Below are 24,532 nucleotides of genomic sequence, written 5' to 3' on the forward strand. Positions count from 1 at the left end.
TATATATATATATATATATATATATATATATATATATATATATGAATGAGTCTATGACAAACTTTTGAAGTTTTAAAACTTCAAATGCCTGTCATACAACTAAAACATTTTGAATCACAAAGAGTCAAATACACTTTACATCGAAATACAAAGATTCAAAATGGACAAAATCTATTAGTTTGAGGGGGGGGGGGCAAGCCTCCCCTCCACCCCTCCCCAGCCCTACCAGAATATGTATACCAACTCAGAGATCGCAATAGAATGGGGAAAGGGCATGTTCCCTGAGCTTTGCTATTTAAGGCAATCAGATGATTTTCAATCATCTGTACTGGCTTTTCTTCATTCAGAATGTTGCCTTTTCAATGGGTTACAGGGAACATAGCAATAAAACTGTGAAAACTGTGGTTCATTTCATGTAAAACTGAGTTAACTGAAGTTACATTTCACTGAAAATTGTTTAATGGTATAGAAAATGATTACTAGTATGGTTCTACAGCACAGGAATTACAATACAAATTTGTGTTGATCGGTACTGGTGTCATGGTAATGCCCTATTATGTTATGCTGACATCCGTAGACTTTTATGTATGTGCTCCAGCAGTGATTCAGGGTGTGAGGAGCATTTGTTGTTCTCCACAGCTGTATATTTATGTTAGGGGGAAGTGGGGTGGGGACAAAACACCCCACATGGGGGTGCAGGAGGCCTGCCTCCTGGAAAAAAGAGTTTTTAGAACTATGCGTGTATGAAATGTGCTCCTATGAAATTTGGTCTTGATGAAATGAGTTTTCAGTGAAATGTACCACATTTTTTGTCTATGAAATTAAATAGAATCAAATATGTTTTCTATATATGTATATATTTATTGTTTTTAATCTTATCAGTTTTTTATAGTCTTTTTCATGTGAAACCTCTTATCTTCCCACCCAGTCCGCTGACATGTTATAACTATATGCAGAGGTCTGTGATGGCTCGATAGTACTAAACTACTTTGTAGTAGTAAGTATATATTTTATTCTGGAGATATCTTTCCAGGTGGAAGACACATTTGTTGCCAACAAAGTATTTTTAAGCAATTTAAAGTCATATAATTTTTGTATTTTCAAAGTGTAGTAATACCTTCCAGGATGGACATTATGGGTAAATAATGGACCTTTTGGATATTAAAAGGCCTTAGACATTCTGTTATTATAGTAATAATTATAACAGGAATAGCTAGTGAGTGGGAGTTATTACTGTCAACTGTCCAACTGTCTGATCCTGAGGATGATGCCCAAGGAGTGAATGTTCAAACTGTGAGGCAATAAATAAAAACTATGAATGACTTCCACCCACTCCATCTTTTGTCACTTTTATAATGTGTCTTTTTTTTTTAATTACTTTTAGTTGTTTTAATATTTTTGCCCAAGCTGTAAGGATACAGAACATGCACAAATGTGCATTTAACTATTTTTATAACTTGGACACTGAACAGAACTATAGATTTTGTCGATTTTTTTTTTTTTATAATTTCTTTAATAAAACAAAGGGTTTTAGTTTTGTATGGATTTTACTTATGATCTGTCAAAGTTTTCCATTTGAGCTATCCTAGGGAACTACTTTAGTAGTGGAAAGTGACAAGTATCCCCTTTCGCATCATTGATTTAAAGCTTATTTCCTGTATATCTCTATGTGTGTGTGTGTGTGTGTGTGTGTGTGTGTGTGTGTGTGTGTGTGTGTGTGTGTATGTGGTTAGTGTGCCACTGTCTGAAATTATCTAAATCATAACTGTGTGTCAAGACAGGCTTAACATATTCCAGTGTGAGTTATAAGGAGAGTTCTTCCTGGAATACTCATTTAACTAAGAAGTGTATATGCTCATTATGCATAATTTTCTGAAGGTATGGTATGGTATGTATTGCCTGCGGAGTATTACTGCTTACTTAATATCACTCCTGTTAAAAGTGAAAATGATATATAACTGCATACTTGACATTTCAAAGCACAAAATTATAGAGGTGGAGGATTAATTCCATGTTTCTTACTGTAATATAGTACAAAAACAATAATGACAAAATATATGACAAATGGGCCCTGCTACTGTGTCCTGTTCCCAAACCAGTCATGCAGCATTGTGTCCAAATGGAAAATGTGCAGATTCAGGGCTGAATAAATGGAACTAAATTTATATAACAATACTTGTGGAATGCTAATACAGCTAAATGATACTGTGGATTATAAATATTTTTTATAACACAGTAATGTAACCCTTTGTCACTTTTCCATCACCACATTTCAAAAATATATTTTTAAATGTACATTTAATGAGTAATTCATCTTCCTTTAGCAGTTGTTATTAAACTTGCAATTGCAATGAATAAAGTCAGCAGTATTTCCTCATGCACTTTATTGCCTTATTTGAGAGTTAACTTGCTAAAGGAAGTGCTGGATCATGGCCAAATGGGGCCCTAGTTAGGGTAATAGATTGGGGTCTTCCCAGAGCAGCCCCTAATTCAGCAACCCCTACCCTACCCCAGCAATTCCAGTGCTCCATTACTTGACTATTTCTCTCCACAATGATTACTGATATTGAAATAAAATAGCACAAACACTGATAGCAATTTGCTAAACAAACAATACAGTCTCAGAATGAAAACAGACTTAGCATGAGCAGTAAATGTCTCTGTCATTGAAACTAACTTTGATTGAAATGGCGTTAAAACCCACATTCAAATAAAATGCACCTGGCCAGGGGAGAATTAAGTTTACCTTTGAGCTGTTTTCAAACCCATGTGTTCTTTGATTCACTGATTATATTAAAATATTTTCCTTGTATAATACCGCATCACTTGTTTGTGTATGTTAAATCTGTAGTTTTGAACATTTTTCCAGTAAGCAATGAAACAAAATATATCACCCAATAATGACAAAACTGCCCATTTCAGAACATTTTAAACATAAAAGGCCACTCAAATTTCTGTTATTACAATCCACCAGTATCAGTCAATAAGTACAATCTCTGCAGAAGTTAAAATCATCTAAATAATTCCATGTTAAAGAGATCTGTAACTAATGAAGAGGTTGCTACTTGCAAACAACTTTACAGTTCAGTGCTTCATCTACAAATTTCGTGCCTGGTGCCCTTGAAGAATTACTTGTCTATGTTGCATAAAAAATTGGTAAGCTGGTAATATTGCAATAAGGAATGACTGACAAACTGACAACAAGTACATAGTAACTAGGCACATCATACAAAAGAGGACATTCTCAGGAGTGTAGAACCCCTATCCCCCCTTAAATGCACCAACTAATCAGCAATTAAAAGGGCACTGAAATATCAGCACTCCATATACATGATGGAAGTAGAATCCACAGCCTTCTGCACCAAAGTCAATTGTGCTACTAACACTGCTTTCAACTTCTGCAACACAAACAGTGACTGCCATTTGCTAAACAAAACAGTTGCACATTGAAAACAGACTTAGCATGAACGACAGTAAACCTGTCTTCATTTGAAACTCACAGTTCCATGAAAATGAACTGAAAGTCAAACACATAATTCTGTCAGCAGTCTGGTAGTTTGTGTAGAGGATTCAGGTTGTTGTCGCCACAGAATCTCACAATTCCTCCAGCAAGTCTGGTAGATTGTGTAGAAGATTTAGGCTCTTGACTCCTGTAACCAAGTTACAGGGTCAAGCCTGATCAAGTTAATTGACTAACCTGTCCCCCCCCAAAATAACTAGGGCATTACATATCATACCTGTCAATCTCTTAGCACAAGAAATCTGGACAAAGCTTAAAATAATGGGGGGACAAAGGCCCCAAAATTGGGACAGATTATAAATATTGCTCTTATAGACTTAAAAAGTTGCTAGAATAACAGCATTTGTCTTAGTAATCATTTTCTGAAGGAAATAAAGTCTGAATCTCAGATGTCTGACATTATTTTATTTTAGTACTCAGTGATTTGCCAGAAAACCGCAAATTTTATGAGGAATAGGCCAAATATATGAGACAAAAATCTGGACAGCTGAGAGGTTAGTGATAACTCTTAACCTCTTACTGCAAGAAATCTGGACAAAGCTTAAAATAATGGTGATACAATGGCCCAAAAATGGGGATAGATTTTAAATATTGCTCTTTTTAACTTAGAAAGTTGCTAGAATAACATGATTTGTGTTAGCATGCATTTTCTGAAGGATATGACGTCTGAAACTCATATATATGTCATTATTTTGTGACTTCAATCTCTGTGATTTGCCAGAAAACCATACATTTTATGAGAAACAGACCAAAATTATGTGGCTAAAGCTGGACATTTCAGAGGTATGTTAAACACACACACACACACACACACACACACACACACACACACACACACACACACACACACTCTCTCTCTGGTCTTACATACACTCACCCCCCCCCCCACACACACACACCTACTAGCTTATTAAATTCCACATGGGTTTACATCGCATTGGTGTCTGATTGGTGTTTGTGCATGTGTGCGACACATGGATGATCCTCCTTAAAGGAGAAAACACTGCCACCACTTTGTTAAGAAGTATATATTTTTTTATCTTGAAGCCTCCTGGCCAGAGTGGACCCCCGTAGCCATGGGCCCTAGGCGACTGCCTATGTCACCTAGTGCTGGATCTGGCTCTGGCTACAGGAATATAATTTTACTGATACTTTGGGATTAGACAGAGCATGGTGATTAAACCATGACATACATGGAGCTGCCTGTAATCATTACCAGAAATAATTTTAATAAAGCAGAACATATCTTCATAAACAGGAAGTATTGGAAACTGAATTAAAAAAATGAGGGGGACCAAAGATTTTATGGGTGGAATTCATGAACAACTTATGCTAAGCAAAAATATAAGGAGCATACATTTTAGCTGCATATTCATACTATACAACAAACAGTTTTGTCTGTAATTAAACAGTCCACTTTAGAGGGGATTCTCAAAGATCAAAGTTTGATCAGCTGGGAATCTTAAATCACAAATTCTAATACTGAATTACAGAAATGTAACAAGGTATTACGGCTCCTTGTGTAGTTCCCTGATATGCTCCCCCCATTTAAAGTTGAGGACCAAAAAAAAAAAAAACCTTGTTCTCCTTACAAACTGTAGCAAACTGCTTGTTAACTTCCATGCCCTCTGGCCAACTGCACCAAGCAGCTTGCTACAGTTAAATACTGCATATGGAGCTCTGAAGTACTTCGGCTCTAACTACAAATGTAATATCACCATTCACTTCTGAGTGCCAATACTGCATTACTGCCTGTGTGCCATCTGCTAACTATTCTCCCTAACACCTTGTACCCAGAGCATCTGCCCCCTTTGCTCCACCCCAGCTGCACCTCTTCTGAATTGTCTGACATATACAATATGTTACAGTCATTTGATCTGAAGGATATACATTCTGCCTGTCCTACATTGATGTCCATTCTATTCTGCACAGCCCACTCACTTAAATAGACTAAACCCTTCTACAGAGTATTCCCATGTCAATCAAAGCTAATTGCTTTTCTTATTTTTATGTTATCAACATAACTTTGCATAAAAATGCTCATAGCAAAAGTTATATCAGTCATTGGGAATATCTTGATTTACCAACTGTCTTAAACTATTTTCTTTCTCTAATTTTATATCCCACAGTCTGTTTATTAACCTATTTATTCTCTTATTCATCTTATGAGTTGGTCTGACAGATTAATTTTAACTATTCTTAAGTCATAACCAGCTGTGTCAAAAATACTTCAAAAAATCTATGTAAATTACTTGCACCTATAAACCATTTTCAGTACATTTCAGTAAATGCTGGTAGAAGCTTAATTTACAAATCTTAGCGAATCTTGTTTTTTGAAGATCTTAATGCTGTTTGATGTTTTAAATAGCTGCCTTAAGCTTGATCCAAGCAAATCCCTTCTGTGTTACAGGTTGAAGTCCTAAGTACTAGCTTTATGGGTTTGCTACTACACAGGGTACTACTAACCACCATTGAGCAGTGAACAGCTCCATGGAAATGTGACTAATTTACAGTAGACAGAAAAAGCAGGAAAATTAACTTCCATGCCCTCTGGCCAATAACTGGCCACACTTAGATCTCACTGGAGTTCTTCCCAACTCAGAGAGACCAGGTGAACACTATCTGCCAAAAGGTGGATGATCGTGGAACTTAATATAAAAGCACAGCAAAAGTAGCTCTAAAGTACAGATTAACACCAAATAACTAAGTCCTTAAAAACCCTCTGGCTGATTAAACAATCTAACTTTAAGCATCCCTCTATATTTTCCAACTGTGATTGACCAGGTTACTTTACTACTGCTGCTAGAATAGCAAACCCAGTCTTCTGAATGTAAAAACACAGTTTGGATAGCCAGAAGTGAAAAGGTACCAACTGGCTACAAGTAATTGTTTGTTTCCCAACACAGACAGATCAGGTACATTTCTGCCACTAGAATTGCAGTATTAGCTTTCTTAATGTAAAAACAAACTTTAATTAGCCAAAAGTGAAAAGGTATCAGAAACACATCAAATAACTTGCTACAACAAATAATTCTCACTTTAAGCCTCCCTATGCATTTTCAACCTGGACAGACCAGGCTACCTTTGTACTCCCACTAGTATTGGAGTCCCAGTCTTCTTAATGTAAAAAATCACTTTACTTACTTAGCCACAAGTGAAAAGGTACTAGAAACGATTATAACATCTAGCTAAAAGTAACTGCAAGGTGATTCAAAGATAGGCAAGTCAGCAATGAGGAACATACACACTTTAAGGCAATTTCAAAGTATACTAACAGTCTAAGGGGAGGGCCTTCCTAGTTTCTTTTGTCAGCAACTAGTAAAATGAGCAAAGGAGATAAGACTGGGAGGAGCTTCTAGTTCCAGGTATACAGAAGATGAGACTGGAAGAAACTTCCAATGCCTATCGGATACACTGTGTAGAGTTTTTTTAATAACATTATTTGAACATCTAAAATGTATTTACATCTTTAGTGCATCAGCAGTTTATCTACATCCTTGGCATGTCTTTAGTCAACTGAAATTTACTCAAACCTGCTACATCTATTCTGGTTATTGAAAACTAGATTAACATTCGCACACTGCACACAAAATATAGTTATACACAAACAACTGCATAGAACATGCTTTCACAATTTAAATGACCCCTACAAGTGCCAATATAAACTTACTTTAAAAGACAAAAAATAAAACAAATTAAAACGATAGTAAAAACTGTTGCATCTTCCATTTACTTTGATTTAAAAGAAAGAAGGGTGTGATATGTTGCCTCACTGCCCTTCTTATCAATTAGTAGCTTGTCATAGGATCATAGGATCATAGGATCATAGGATGTTACTAGGCTAATGGCCCTGGGGCCCTTACAAGCCTAGTTTATTCCCAAAAAGAAACCTCAGTCAACACTTGTCGCCCATGTCAATGAGGGACACAGGTGGAACCCCTGGAACAAATTTATGACCTCCCATCCAATCATCAAGGTTGCGCTTGAAGAGGGTCAGCAAGGTACTCTGTTTGACATGTATGGGAAGTCTATTCCAGAGACATGGAAGCCTCCGGGAGACAAACCTGTCTCTTCAGCAGGTTTTGTTGATGTTGCATATTAGATTCAGACCTTTCGAGCGGGTAGTGTGTGGGGAGTTAGACTTATGGATATGGAGCATCTCTAGTAGGGCAGGGTCTGAGATTGCCTTCTAGATGAGACACAGATCACCTCTGAGCAATCTGTACGATACCAAGTAGAGTGATAGTGATTTGACCTTGTCTGTATAGGACAGGTGTTGGAGGCCATGGATTCTCTTTGTGAGGTATTTATGTGGTCTTTCCAGTTGGAGCAGACGTTTGAAAATGTATATACCAAATGGGAAGTTATACTCAATTATTGGTCTAATGAGGAAGGATTACAGAGATGTAATAACTTCCTTTTTTTCTGGATGCAATCCCTTCACTTATGAGATGAACCAATTAAAAGGCTTTTCTGACCAATACCACTACATGATGGCTGAATGTGAGATTCTTATCAAGCTGAGTACCCAGGTCTCTCACCACAGGTTGTGTGTTTAGGGGGTTGCTGTTGATGTGGTAATCAGTAAGGGCCATGTTTCTGCTGAATGGTAAGATGATATATTTTTTTGCATTTAGCTTGAGGCCATGACTTTGGCACCAGTCATTTGTTGCTGTGAGACCCTCTTGCAGTATGTTAACATAATTTGAGGAGTCAATGACAGCACCCAACTTACAGTCTTTCACAAACGTGGTCAGCCACAGGCCTTTTGTCTTTGCCTGGACCTCTGAGAAGTAGATGCCAAACCGTGGGGACCCCAGGACAGATCCCTGGGAACTCCACTAATGACAAGTCTGCTGTCGGAGGTAGAGGTGACTATTTTGACCATGAGGGTCCTGTCAGTGAGCCAGTTGGCCACCCACCTGATGAGATAGAGATTTATGCCAAGTTGTGTTAGCTTTTTGATGATGCCCGAGTGGGGAATTGAGTCAAAGGCCTTGGCAAAGTCAAGGTAAGGTGTATGTACTGAAAGTCTTGGCATTTTCTTCCTCCCTCTGTATTGCCCCATATATAAATCAATCAATTTAAGTTAAGTTTTGTGAGTTTTTAGGTATAGTTGGCATAATGGTTTAGGTCTTCACCTACCATGCACAAGGTACAAGGTTCCATCCTTTTCTCTGGCCAATGCCTGTATGGAATTTGCATGCTCTCCCTGTGTTTCGTTGGGGTTCCTCCCACCTTCCAATAACATGCTGGGAATTTCCACCTCAAACTCACCCAAGAATGGAGTTGTGGGCAGCAGTACAGACTCTAGATGGTGCTTATAGGGGGAAGAGTTGTACAGACAAACTGCTTTGGGCATCAACTGTATTGCAAAATATGCTCAATACAGAAAAACATGGTTTACAGACTGCATGCCATATCAGGGCTAGCCACTTGATAGTGCAAAAATTGGCTGTAGGCGAGTTGGTCATGTTGACTAATGTCAGCAAAAATGGGCATGGGTGTTTGTCGGAGATAAGTGGGCTGAGGACCTAGTTTACTCTGACCTATGGCAGGGACCCATGTTAACAGAGAGAGGGGTGTATGTGCTCCTGTTGGCCAGTGTGTGCCTGCCATAAAGCCCAGCAGCCCTGGATCAATAAACTACTGGTCACCCAGTGTCCAGTTGCCCTGCTTGAGTTACCAGCTATAGAGAGCTGGACGTAAAACCAATCAACCTACCAAACACAAATTAAAGATTGCTGCACTCAATGAAGGTTCACTGACAGGATGAAACTTGAAAGAAATGGATGACATGATGTTAAGGAGGAGACCAGACATCCTCAGTATCCAGGAAACAAGATGGAAGGGTAGTGAAAAAAAGCAACTTGGCTTGAGGATCCAGAGCCTACTGCTCAGGAGGAGGACAAGCTAGAAATGGTGTGGAAACTGTGGTGAGGAAGTTGCTTGAGAAGACAGTGAGGGATGTTATCAGAATTAGTGACACACTTGTGGCAGTGAAGCATCATTGTAGTGATAGGCAAATATCCATAATCTCAGTCTATGCCCCCACATCAGGGTTGTGATAGTGAGGAAAAGAGTGCATTCGGGCAGCAGTTGCATCACCTACTAGATACGGTTGGAAAACAAGAATTGCTGTTGATAATGGATGACCTGAATGTACATATTAGGACAGACAGAACAGGATATGAGGACTGCCTGAGTCCACATGTATGGGACAACATGAATAAAGAAAGAGAGGCCATTTTAGACTTTTGACTGGCAAATGGTTTGATGGTGGCCAACACTGTGAGACAGACAGAGAGAGAGAGAGAGAGTCACAAGATCATATTCTAAAGTGGACAACATACAACTCAGGTAGAGTGTCTCCAAGCAAGGAAAGGGCACTGGGGAGAATCAGGGATTGCAAAATCATCCCCATTGAAAGAGTTGGCCCACTGTCAGCTGCAAGCACTGGTCAGAGAAGTCTCTAAGGTCAACAGAAACTAGGCTAAAGACCTGAATGTTGACTGGAGAGAAAGCACAAGAATTTAAGAATTTAAAGATTTACTCAGAATTCTAGCAGCTCAGGATGAAGAGGAAATAGGTGGAGCTGAAGAAGACTGTCATGGTCTCAAAACAGCATGTGCGAGGACTGTAGATCAGATATGACACCAAACCAGGTATGGAAGCAAAGTACATAAGAAAAGCTGGTGGTGGAATGTAGAAGTCCAAGAAGTAATCAAAAGAAAGAAGATGTGCAGGAAAAAGTGAGCAACAGAAAAGGCTAAGAAGGAATACTGGTTGGCTAGCAAAGAGGCTAAGAGGCGCGTTCTAATAGCAAAGAACAAGACAGAAAGATAAAGAAGATAGTTAGACACCCTTCATAAGTGATGCCAGCAACAACCATCTCACCAGTCCACAGGACATCAAAGTCAGATGGAAGGAGTACTTCCAGCAACTTCTGAATGAAGAAAATCCCAGAAGAAGCTGTACTTCCCCAGACACAGCTTACAGTGAAAGAAGAGGAGGAGACCACCCTAGAAGAACTAAGAACAGCACTAACGAAAGTGAGGTCAGGTGAATCAACAGGATCAGATGAGGTCACAGCAGATATGATCAAGATGTTGGTGTGAGATAGAGGAGAAATGGCTCTTGAGAGTTCTCCTAGCAGTTTGGAGAGAAATGCATGTCTCATATGACTAGAGAATAAGCATCCTAGTGCCAGTGTACAAGAACAAAGGGGATGTCCACAACTGTGGCCAATACAGAGGTATCAAACTCTTGTCACACTGCATGAAAGTTCTGGGGAGAGTGATTAATAAATGAATGCACAGAGTAATAGAAAGTAATATGGGAGATGAGCAGTTCGGATTCAGGTCAAGATACAGCACAACTGACCCAATGTTTGCAGTGAAACAGATAGCTGAGAAGAAGCTAGAGATGAGGATAGACTCCAAATGGACATTCTTAGATGTGGAGAAGGTATATGCAAAGGTCCCAAGAAAGCTGATTTGGTTTGAAATCCCAGAAATATTGATAGAATTAGTGCTGGCTATCTACAAGGACCCAATGATTCAATCATGAACATGTTCTTTCTCATCGAGGGGTTCCCAGTGGGAGTCGGTATGCATTAGGGTTCAGCTGTCAGCCCACTGCTTTTTGTACATTGTATGGACTACATTAGAAAACAGGTCAGAAGGGACATATCAATAAAGTTGCTCTATGCAGATGATGTGACATTACAGGCAGACTTTGAGCAAAAACATCTGCAAAGGATAGGGGGATGAATGAAAAACTGAAGACACATGGGAGAAAACTGAGTAGAGATAAGACAGTTGTCATGGCAGCAAATGGGGGAATCAGAAGAAGCTGAGAGATAAAAGGGAAAATATTTGAACAGGTTAACAGTATCAAGTATCTGGGAGGGGTGGTTGAGGAGAAGGGAAGTCTGAAAATGAAGGTTAAAGCTAGAATCAGAGAGGCTGCAGCCAATTGACACAGACTGTTAGGGGTAGTGTATGACAGAAGAAGGCCAAATAAGCTGAAAAGTAAAGTGTACAAACAGTGGTGTGAAAAGTAGTACTGTATGGTACAGAAACCTGGGCAGTAAAGGCAGAGCAGTTGAGGAAGTTAGAGATGATGGAGAAGATCTACCTGAGATGGGAGGGAGGAAGGATGCACACTGGGACAGACAAATAAATTAGGACATCAGAACAGAAGCCAAAGTAGCTTCAATTGCAGGCAAGTTTAAAGAGAACAGATTATGGGGGTTCAGGCACATGTGCAAAAAAGCAGAGGGCAATCTGATGAAAAAGAAATTTGGGACAGACAGGAAGAAGGCAAGAGGAAACAAAGATGTCCAGCAAAAAGATGAATGGATTGTGTGAGAGAAGACCTATGATAGTCAAACATGACTGTCAAAGAAGGTAGGAGAGTGGCAGTGAATCGAGAGAGAGAGAGGGAGAGAGACAGAGATGGTGGTAGTTGACACAACACCCCAACCCAATATAGAAAATAGGAAAAAGGGGATTGATGATGATGATAATGATGTATATTTGTTCATCATCCCACTCAGAGAGGCAGACAGAGAGCAAAGAGCAAAAGCAGGCAAGGTCTCAGTGCTCAGTTTTCTTCTTTCTTTCTTTTTCTTTCATTCTGTCTCTTCCTCTATTTTATATAAAATACACCAAGAGGGAGAGAGAGACAGAGAAAACACAGCGAGAAAGATGTGAAAACACTGACGTATCTCTTCTTTTAATCGCGCGTGTGTGTGTGTGTGTGTGTGTGTGTGTGTGTGTGTGTGTGTGTGTGTGTTTGTCTTTGTGTGTGTGGAGAATTACTGTGCAGAATAACTCATAGAAACTGGATTCTCACTGTAGACAGAGAGCTACTACATGGGTAAAAGTGACAACTTCCAGACTTGGTCTCTGGAGATACTTCCAGACTTTTATTGACCTCATGGTGCTTGCCTCCTGTTAGGAAGCATTGCATAACTGATCAACTCTCTGGTGGTAGTCTGAGAAGGGAGAAACTGGAGTGTAGCACACAGAAAATGACTCGGACATTTCTGGCTTGAGAATATAACTGAAGAGGTGTGAGTCCCTTGAGAGGTAGCTGGGTGGGCACATGTTCACAAACAGTAAGCACTTTTACCAAGAATACTTTGAGTATGGTCCTTTTTCTTACAGCCCATTCTGTCACTTAGCTACTTTCAATAAACAGGTCATTGACTAGTGGGGCTGTGTGGAAAAAGACTGCACCCAAGAAAAACATATCATCACACACTGCACACACAAAACATACATGCATTATTCCCCAGAACAAAGCTATCTCCCTAATCAACCCTCAAGAAATTAAACTCATTCATATTCAAAGAAAATAAGAGAATAAAAATAAAATAGTACCCACAACTGCACAATAAGAAAATAGGGGCATCATTGGTAAAAAGATCCTGATTTTGTCTATACTAACTGAAAAAAAAACTTCAGAACACAGCTAAGTTATAAAACTAGCCCATCCAAATATAACCATCAGTACACCAGTAAAATGCTTAAACAATATCTGGAATTAAAATATGAGAAACTGCATGTATACAATACAGTTCTCTATAAAACCTTAATTAACACTGCCCAATGAATCCAGATTAATTAAGAACATGCTGACTATATTTACCATACAGTAAATATTGTGTGCTGTAGGTTTAGGAAATGAGTTTCAAGACATGCAACAGTCTTGAGTTCCCCACCAAAGACAACAAGCTATTTCATGTACCACACAAACTATAAACTTCCCCATTTTTCATTTATCCATTTTTTCCTGTATTCTTATGTCAGAATAGTTTCCTGTTTATTTTGATAGATTACATTAACTGTCTTAGTTTCTACTGAATAGGACATTAGGTCATTTATGCAGTCACTTATGAATATTTTGTGGGTGGCTTTTGTACTGTAATTTTCTATGTAGTGATTTATGAATGTCTTCTGGGTGGCCTTTCTACTGTAATTTCTGAAGCAGTTTTAATCTGTTCATTTTGTGCAACATCAGTTCATTTTTTTTAAATACGTTTTATTGAAAGCATTTATGAAAAGTACAATTATTAACAGAAAAACTGGACATATTTTATGATGGAATAAATAAAAAGAACAACATTAATATAAAAAAATCAAAAAAAGGCAATGAACTATGTACACTGATGTTCACCTAATTATATACAAATAAATTAAATGAAAACAGGTGAATAAAACTTGTTAATACCTTTCTGTTTTTAATTTTCTAATAGATCAGTTATGTTCATTCATTGATTATATACCGCTGTATTCCTAGGAGATCTCGCTTTGATTGTCATTGATTCTAGTTTGGATACTTCTAAGAGAAGATCTTTAAAATTTTGAAAAGAGAGGATTCATGATGATTTCCAATTTTTTGTAACTTCTTTCCTGGCTATGGACAGTACAGACCAAAGAAGCATATATTTACTTAGTTTAACACAAGGGAGGATTGGGGAGTTGAATAAGACTAACGATTTAGCAAGTAAAAAGTTATCAGTAAATATTGCTTGTAGAAAATTATTAATATCTTCCCAGTATCTTTTCATATGTAAACAAGCATAGAAGATATGGGCCCAATCAGCATTTTGAACCTTCATACATCTCCAACAAAAAATATTTTCTATATACATCTTATTTATATTATGTGGAGTAAAGAAAGATCTATTCAAAAATCTCCAGGTAAATATTCTCCATTTAAGTGATGAAGTAGATTTACCTGCTGAGTGAAGAAAATTCAGTTTATCTTCCTCTGAAGGATTATATTTAATAATGTCAGAAAAAACATTTCCAATAATTATCTGGAAATATAACTAAATCTGTTTTGATAGATTTATATATATTTTACAGGATGTTTTTAATTAAGCTATTTTGTTGAGTAAAGGCAATCAAGTAAGTACTGTATGAAGGTATTAATTTGAATTTATTTTTAATATAGTTTCTAGCTTTTTGTAATTCAAGCCATAAAGACAAATCCAGATAATTTATTCCAACAGAGTATTAATTAATTGCAATTCATTATTTTTTTTAATATTTGATGCTAATAAATCAGCTGTTTCTGTTCCAGTTTTGTTATTTTATGAAAATTAGAAGAGAATATAACCCCCTGTGTATATGTAATGGGGAAAATAATTAATAACCAAATTTCATATGGTTGAAACCTAAGAATAAAGTTTTTCAAAGATTTTAAAATAATGTTAATATAGTTTGAAATAAAATTTTGTGTGGGAATAGGAGAAAAATATTCCTTCAGAATCCATATAAAAGTGTTATTCACTAGATTAAGTTTAAAGAGATTATTGTTATTTAAATTTTGTGATGAAGAAAGAGTAAAATCTTTCCATTTTGCTGTGTACTTACTATCTATAAGGTATAAAATAGTTTTAATAACTGAGGAAATTGAATACAGTTCCAAATTTGGCAATGCAATACCACCATTCTTCCAGCTGTACATATGGTATGTTAAAGAGATCCTGGGTTTAATTGGGGACCAAAGAAATTTTTTTATCATACTATTAATTTTCTTAATTATTGTATAAGATGGGGGAATAGAAATAGATTATACTATGTATAAGATTTTTGGTAGTAGTATCATTTTTTATAATTGATAATTTCCCCTCTGTTGAGAAATTTATTTTAGACCATTTCTGTATTGGTTTATCTATTTATATTAAACTATTATCATCAAAGTTTAATTTTTCAATTTCTTTTATATTTTTGGTAATAATTATACCTAAATACTTTATTTGCTGAGATTGTGGAATATATTTTCCAAATTCATTTTGAATGTTATATTTATTTGGGCCACTTAACAATATTTGTGTTTTGTTGTGGTTAAATTTTAAACCTCAGTTTTTGAAAATAATCATATCATTAAATAATTCTTGAATTGTTGGATTTTTACCTTCCAGAGTAATCAAAATGTCATCTGCAAACATCTGAAACTTTGAATAATTATTACGACTCATTTCAAAACCTTTAATATTACTATTTTCTATAATCAAATTTGCCCAAGGCTGCATGACTAAAGTAAATAATAGAGGGGATAAAGGACATCCTTGTTTTAGTGCCTTTAATAATAGGTATTGACTGGGATATATTAGAACCAATTTTAACATAAGCAAGAGAGCCAGAATACAACTGGGTGATAAGTTTTATAAAATTATTTGAAAACCTAAGTTCCTGTAGAAGAATTAAAAGATAATCCCAATTGACTGTGTCAAAGGCACAATTTATATCTAAACTAACTATAGTTAGGTTATTTTCTAGGTATTTAGTTGATTCAATTAAGGTTATTATTCTTTTAATGTTATATGTTGTTCTGTTTATTATGAAACCTGTTTGGTCTTCATTCACTAGGTTGGGAAGAAATTTTTTAAGTCTCTTTGCATATATGGACATGAACATTTTATAATCTGTATTTAATAATGATATAGTTGATGGAGACATACAGAGAAGGTCAGAAGGAGTTGCACTGTGTCTTTGTGGATTTAGAGAAAGCATATGACAGGGTGTCTAGAGAGGAGTTGCGGTATTGTATGAGGAAGTTGGGAGTGTCAGAGAAGTATGTAAGAGTGGCACAGGATATGTCCGAGGGTAGTGTGACAGCTGTGAGGTCTGTGGTGGGAGTGACAGATGCATTTAAGGTGGAGGTGGAATTACATCAAGGATCAGCTCTGAGCCCTTTCTTATTTGCAATGGTGATGGACAGGTTGACAGACAAGATCAGACAGGAGTCCCTGTGGACTATGATCTTTGCAGATGACATTGTGATCTGTAGTGAGAGTAGGGAACAGGTGGAGGAGACCCTGGAGAGGTGGAGATATGCTCTAGAGTGAAGAAGAATGAAGGTCAGCAAGACTAAGACAGAATATATGTGTGTGAATGAGAGGGAGGATAGAGGAATGGTGAGGATGCTGGGAGTAGAGGTGGCGAAGGTGAATGAGTTTAAGTACTTGGGATCAACAGTTCAGAGTAATGGTGAGTGTGGAAGAGAGGTGAAGAAGAGAGTACAGGCAGGATGGAGTGGGTGGAGAAGAGTGACAGGAGTGATTTGTGGCAGACGAGTACTAGTAAGAGTGAAAGGGAAGGTCTACAAGAGGGTAGCGAGACCAGCTATGGTATATGGGTTGGAGACAGTGGCATTGACAAAAAGGTAGGAGTCAGAGCTTGACGTGACAGAGTTGAAGATGTTATGATTTGCACTGGGTGTGACGAGGATGTACAGGATTAGGAATGAGTATATTAGAGGGTCAGCCCAGGTTGGAGGGTTTAGAGACAAAGCAAGAGAGGCAAGATTACATTGGTTTGGACATGTGCTGAGGAGGGATGCAGAGTATACTGGGAAAAAGATGCTAAGGATGAAGCTGCCAGGTAACAGGAAAAGAGGAAGGCCTAAGATAAGGTTTATGGATGTGGTGAGAGAGGACATGCAGGTGGTTGGTGTGACAGAGCAAGATGCAGAGGACAGGAAGAAATGGAAACAGTTGATCTTCTGTGGCGACCCCTAACGGGAGCAGCCGAAAGAAGAAGAAGAAGAAGATAGGTCTATATGAACTACATTTTCCAGGGTCTTTATCAGATTTTAAAATGGGAGAAATAAATGTATATTCCATGATGGAGGGATAGTATTATTAATCTCTATGATATTAAAAACTGAATGCAATAAAGTAATAGCTTTATTCGGTAGAATTTTGTAGATTTCTGGAATAATACCATCATTACCTGCTGCTTTATTTTGTTTGAGGGTATTAATTTGTTCTTGGATGTCTTTTAAAGTAATTGGTTTATCCAAAAATAATATTTGTGCTTCTGATAATCTTTTTTTAGAATGTTTATTAATAAAAGCTTGAATATCTATCTTTGGGTTTAATGGAGCAGGAGACTAAGTTTAAGAAAATATTCTCTAAATTCAATTAATATGTTACTTGTGTCAGATACGTTTTTTTCCTTTGAGGTGAATATATTTCCTTAATGTGATTAAATTTATTTAATCTTTTGACTTTGTTGGCTAAAATATTCAAAGATCTGGGATTTATTGAAAAGTTAATAAACTTAAATTTTTGTAGACTTATCATAATTTTATGATTTACAAAGACATGCATCTGGAGCATTTCTCCCTGGACATCCACCAAAAATTGGCTCGTTCCAAGTCGGACTTTCCCGGTTAACAAATGTAAAATAAAAATGAAATAAATAAAATCTCAAGATATTTCTTATTTAAAGATTTTAATTCAACTAGTTTGGATTTTTCATGTTGATTTTTTGAAAACTCAAAGTTCAAAATATCCAGTTCAGCTTGTATCTCTTTTAAATCTTTATCCCACAAAAGTCTTTTTTTTTTTGTACCAGTCTGTTATTCTACCATATAAGTATGCCTTCATTGCATCCCAGACAAAAAATTCAGGTGTATTAGTGTTGGAATTCAGATCTAAGAAACTGTGCACTTCATCTAGTATGAAGGTGTTGAAATATTTTAACTTAGTGATATATGCAGGTATCCATTTCATCTGGATATTGGTACATGCATGAGTATATATATCAAAGGTTATTGAATTGTGATCTAAAAAGGGACATGTCATAACTTGTACATTACTTAAATAATCTATCAAACTGTTAGAAATAAAAACTCTATCTATCTTAGAGAATATATTATGTCTGTATGAAAAAATGTATAAAATAAAGATTTAGGGTCTGTATAACTATTAATATCCTTCAATAAAAAGGTATTTGAAAATTCTTTTAATAGTCTGGCTGTGCTTGAAATTCTTCTGTTTCCATTAGAAGTAGAGTCTGGGATATCAAAAATGCAGTTAAAATCACCAGCTAATACAATATTGCCCTTAGAAAATTGAGTGATATGATCTATATGTTGTTGTGCTGAGCTTTGTCCAAGGCCAGGAATCCAGTACATGTTAATTAGAGTAAAAAATAAGTTATTAAATTCTATGACAATAGAGAATACCATACTTTTATTATCCTTGTATGAATCTATTATTTTAGGTAGTGGCAATTTATTATTCCAAAGTATTGCAGCACCTCTTTTTTTGAGCATGCTCAGAACTAGCAAGTATTGAAAATGTTTTAGATTCTAGTTTGGAAACATCACCCTCAATCAAATGAGTTTCTTGCAAAAAGACTAATTGTGAATTATTTAATTGAAGATACTTGTTTAGAGATCTTCTCTTATTGGGGTTGTTCAGACCATTTATGTTAAGGGATATACAGTGTCATTCTATCATGTTCTATGTGTAATGGGGTGAAACAAATAGTGATTAAAACTTTTAATGAGCTTTAATCTGTTAGATAAAGATAAAAAAGTGTAGGGAATACAGCAATATATAGAGTGTGAGAGATAAATAAGATATTTAAAATTAAAATTATATGGATAATATTCTACTATACATATTTTAGTGAACATCAAAAAGAATATTCACAAGAAATAGTTCCAGAATCTTCTAACATTAAAACCGTCTAAAACTCACCTGGAGTTATAAACTCCTTATTTGTGTGACATTAATCACCCAAATTAACAAACCATCTAGCAGCATATTTCTATCAGGTTCCACCTAAGTATGATTTATTTCATTAAAAAAAAAAAAAAAAAACAGGGCTTGTAAATAATATTGTCTGCATTATGTAAAAGAAGAACTCAACATATAATTTTTTGACACTCTAGTGTTATAACAAATGAAAATATAAAAAACCTAAGCTACTTTAAAAGTCACTATAACCAACTTACTACAACAAAAAGTGCCTTACTTGATGGACAAAGAAGTATATTATGGTTATTATCAAGCATGTAAAAAAGTCACTGTATAAAAATATGCAACTAGATTTACTTTTTTTTCTAAAGTTAACTTTTTATAACCTATATTATGTTTAACCATTCAATAATAAAGAATAATGCAATTTTAAAATAAATATGATATGTATAGCTCAACTAGAAATCAATCTAAGGTGAACATATTATTTAAACTTATAGTCTAAAGTTTGGCCAATAAACAACATTCACAAACCATCAACTGGAGGTATACTCACATTTAAAACTATAAAAGGGAAACAACAAGACTTTTGGGAACTAGAATATAAGTTAATAAGATACAAAAAACTAGAGTAACATTATAGAATAAATGTCTAATATTATGTATGCAAAATGTAACCAGCATAACTTATGAACTTTGAGCATATTATAAATGTTGCAGCAAACTAAACATCATCATTCCCACTAGTCATTAAAGCATGACGTGACATAAATATAAATCAGGAGAACATGAAAGGAAGTATATACATGTAAAATTGCTTTAAACTAACTTAATATAAAACATTGGATGGAATGTATCCTTGCTTTAAAAGCATGTCTCTAATAATATGTAAGTATTTTTAAATAGACCGCTATATAGATGTTATAAAACTGCAAATTCCATGACTTTGTATATGCATAAACATTTTGTTATAAAGATGAATATTACTGTATTTGCTTTTTTTAAAAATGGCCCCTCTCAACTCACCAAGTAAAATAATAACTCAGCTACGTCCGGACTGAGTATAAAGTTAATTTATCAAGCACTGAGTCCTCATAAGAGGTTTTGTGAAGCTTTTACCTCATTTTAGAAGGTGCAGACAATGAACATCTTGTTATTTAGTCCAGCTATGAGAAGGATACAGATACTACCGTCTAAAAGCGCCCTTTGAGCTGGAGATGACGCCATGCTGTCCAGTGGGACAGTTCAACAGTGCATGAGCCTTTTTCGCCGAGACATAAATAAATCAAACAGCTTCAAGAGTTTCAGCAGGAAGCTGTAGGCTGAGGAGACAACTACTGTCTCGAGAACCTCTTGAGACACTTCAGAGACACCCGAAGCCTTTTTCTTTGAGCTAAAGTATTTGAGGGAGAAAAAAAGAACAACTTTGCGAACTACTGTGTCTCTAAAACTATTACAAACCCAAAACCACCAATGAACAGGGCCAAGCCAAGGTATAGCAGCATCATACAGCAACATTCAAAAAAAAAAAAACATTAGCATCAAATCAGTGACAACATCACAATACAGCAATTGAATATACCTCCCAGCACCACAGACAAGCAGTCATATTCAACTACCCTAACTAAGGCAGGGAATCAAGTAAAGACACAACAACAAAAAAATACATTTCTCAGCACCACAGACAAGCACCAACACTCAGTTTTCTTAACTAAGGCAGGGAATCAAGCAAAGACACGGCAGCGAATGAATGGAAAAATGCCCAACAGTGTTACCATTACACAGACACAGCCATCCACAGCCATCCAGAGAAACTTAAATAAAACTATAAACGAAAGCAAAAAGACTATGAGGAAGAGAATAAAAAAAATTAGTATATGCACTAGTATAATGAAGCAAAGGAAAAAGACAGCAAAGGGAACATTTAGTGTGCAGCTAAATCATTATATAGCAACTTAGTATCAATGAGGGAATACAAAATTAAACTAGTGCATTCATTGCAATCAAAAGCCTATATGAACTAGAGACAATAATCCAATTTTTTCTTTTTAATAAAAGAATATAGCATAAAGTAAGTTTATAAAGGAAAAAAGACTATGAATTTTTAGAAATAACTAAGGCTAAAAGAACTAAACAGTGTTAATATTGTTATAGAATAATATAAGAAACTAATAGGTATTAAAAATCAATAAAAACACAAGCTAAAGCCACAATATAATAAAGAATATAACAACACTCACCTGTTGAACCATTTCCATTCTCCTCAACTACTGGATCATGAGAAAAAAACATTTGTGTGAGAAAAAAATAAAGGAATATAAATTCCTTGCTAAAGGAGGTTGTTTTTTTAAGCTTCTTATGCTCTACTGTTTTCCAAGTGCCATTTTCAGCTAATCTTTTAAGACTTAAATTAGCCCAGTCCATTTTGTCTATTTTATCCAGAATCTTGTTGGCCTTTATATATTTTATAGCTGTATCTAGTTCCTCAAACATCTTCTGGCCATCTTGAAGGAAGATTTTCAACCTTACAGGGAAAAGCAGGTGAGATTTTATTTGTGCTTTTTTAAGTTCTTTAAGTAAAGGTAAAAACTGCTTCCTTTTAGTTATAACAGAAGTAGAGTAGTCATTATCAAAACAAATGATGTTATCTCTGTATTTAATTGGTGACTTAGAGAACGCAGTTTTCAGGACTATATTTTTATCATGAGTTGATAGAAATTTAACTATGACTGATTTTGTGGAATTACTTTTGGTATTTTTGGATGTAGATAATGACCTGTGGGGTCTTTCTATACCAAAAGAAAGTGCTTTGGGTAGCTGTAGAATTTAAAAAGTTCTCTATATTATTTTCTTCTAAATTATCTGGTAGTCCAAAGATTCTGATGTTATTTCTTCGAGATCTATTTTCCAAATCATCTATTTTTGTTTGGAGCAGGGAATTTTGCTTTAGAAGAAATTCTAAGTTATGTTCATTTTGTTGTATTCTACTGTCCATGTCGTTTAAAGATGTTTCAGTACCAGTAATTTGTTTCTTCTGTTGATTTAGGTCTTGATGTAAAGCCTCCATTTGTTGAGAAGTATTTTCTTTAAAAGCATCAATCTTCATATCCATTTTGTAAATTTTGTTGTTAGTTCCTGTAAGGTGGTTAAGAGAGTTTGAAACTCTTTTTTCATTGCTGAGTCCTGCAGAGAGGATTTAGTGAAGCTCATGTTGGTATCAAATGCCAGAAACTTGTCTCTTAAGTTTTGACAGGAAAAATTATAAAAACTTAAAAAATATTGTAATATTAACTAACTAGACTATTAAAAGAAACCAAATATGCAAAAAAATATTTTTTAGTTAGTTAAAATAAAAAATTCCTGTCATAAAAGGTATGATAAGGCAGAGCTGAAAGGAAGTGTTGCTACTCAAGGCTCATCCTTGGCCGCATCAGTTCACTTTTGACATATGTTAGTACTGAATTAAAGATTATATTAGGATTTGTAAATTTGTTGTGCATCTGCCAATTCATTCTCCACAGGAGTAAGATCTCTTAGGTTCATAGGTTCATAGGCTAGTACTAGGCTAACTGCCCTTGCAAGCCATTTTAAGCCTAGCCAGTTTTCCCTTGTGAGATTCAAACCCTGTGCCTTGTGTTTGTAAGGCAAACACCTTAACCATTAGGCCACCCACCCAACCCTCTTGTGTCCATTCTTTCCTTCCTGGGGTAAGAGCCACTAAAGTCCATTCATTTTTATATCAGTTGATATGGTCCATGTCATGTCCATCATCAAGGAAGCCACAAAGACAATTTATTCCTTATGGCCCTAATCTTTCGCCCTGGTGGTGATGTAAACATCTGCATCACAATGCTTCACAAGCATGAGTGCCTGATCTCACACTAACCTTACAAAAGCTTCCAGATACCTAGCTTGGTAAAGCACACTCATGTCATTCGCACTCCCACAGATATGGCTTAACTGATGTCTCATCCTACCTCTGGTGGGGCATGGCCAAGCTGAGGAAACACCAAATCCCAGTCCCTGGGCAGAAGACCCAGTGAAAAAAGCACACCTTTCCTACCATGCTTTTCCAGTACTAAGTTTCAAACTGAATTTGCCTTATTTGGGTAGCATGCACCACAGAGATATAATTCTTAGTTTTAATTTACTTATATGTTTAGTTTATATATCTGATATGTAGAATTGTATCCATTTTGCAGGAAAGTCAGATATTGTTTTCCAACTTGGTAGTTGTAGTTTTTGTTTTATTTTTTATTTCTTTAACTTTTTCATAATATGAACAAATTTCATTTTAGGGGATGATTTAGACAGCAGTCCTATCTTTTGGGGAGTTTTGTGTTGCATTTTGTTTAGGTAGTTTATAAAGTCACTTTTTTACATTGAAGTGAATGTGTAATGTGATCCCTGTTTTACTTTTTAAGTTTTTTTGTTTGTTTTATTTTAGTTTGTTATTTAAGTAAGTGTAGATATGAGGTGGGATGGGGACAGATGAGGGCTGTATTTATCTGCATTTTGCTTATAGAGTGTACAAAATTTTACTTTGGCTAGTGGATAGTTTAAATGTGGTAGTTGTAGAATGATTTATACTGTAGCTTGGTTGGCATGCCAAAAATGCAGATAGAGAAAAATGTCTAAGAAAAATGTTTACGCAGTCTACCACATACTATCTGCTATTAGGGTAATCACACACACACACACACACACACACACACACACACACACACACACACACACACACACACACACACACACACAAAATTAACAATGTAATGTGCAAACATTGTGTAAAACATTCTTATACTGCAAATACATGTAATACCAGTGGACAGATCCACGCCTGAGAAAGGTCCTTTGGACAAGCCCTCCTGCTCAATTAATACATATATAAATAAAATATATTGGAACTCTTAAAAACTGTTTAAAACAGAGTAAGAACCACACTGAGTCAAAAAATTTAAGTAAGCGCTTTCGTTTACTGAAATTAGCAAACTTCATCAGACAAATCAAAAAAATACATCAAAACTTATATAAGCTTTCAAATTATGACATCACTTCTCAATTAAATAAACCAAGCCTCCATTTAAAGTGCTAAAGACCCTGCCTAGTGCAGTAAAACTGTATACACTCTAATTTAAAAATATGTTGTTATTAAACAATAAAATTAAAAACAAGTGCTTAACCATAAACACTAATACATCAATATTAAGTATATTATACAAATATATAAATATGTAAAATATATAAATATATATATGTTTATCATCTGGTAAGAGCCCTCATTTTAAGAATGCTTCTGATGGAAACAGAATCATTCAAGCCCAGTGGAGCTAGAGCATTCAGTTTCAATTGCCAAATCAGTTCTTTTTCATCTAACTTCATATCCATTGGCCCACCCCTAATGTTGTCAACAGTTTTTTCAATAACAAGGAAACTAAACCCATGTGTAGGACAAGAATTAATATGTCTGGCCAAAGCATTATTCAAGTTCATTTTCT

Source organism: Protopterus annectens, chromosome 1.part2, assembly GCF_019279795.1.
Source record: "Protopterus annectens isolate FY-2018-M chromosome 1.part2, PAN1.0, whole genome shotgun sequence".
Lineage (NCBI taxonomy): Eukaryota > Metazoa > Chordata > Ceratodontiformes > Protopteridae > Protopterus > Protopterus annectens.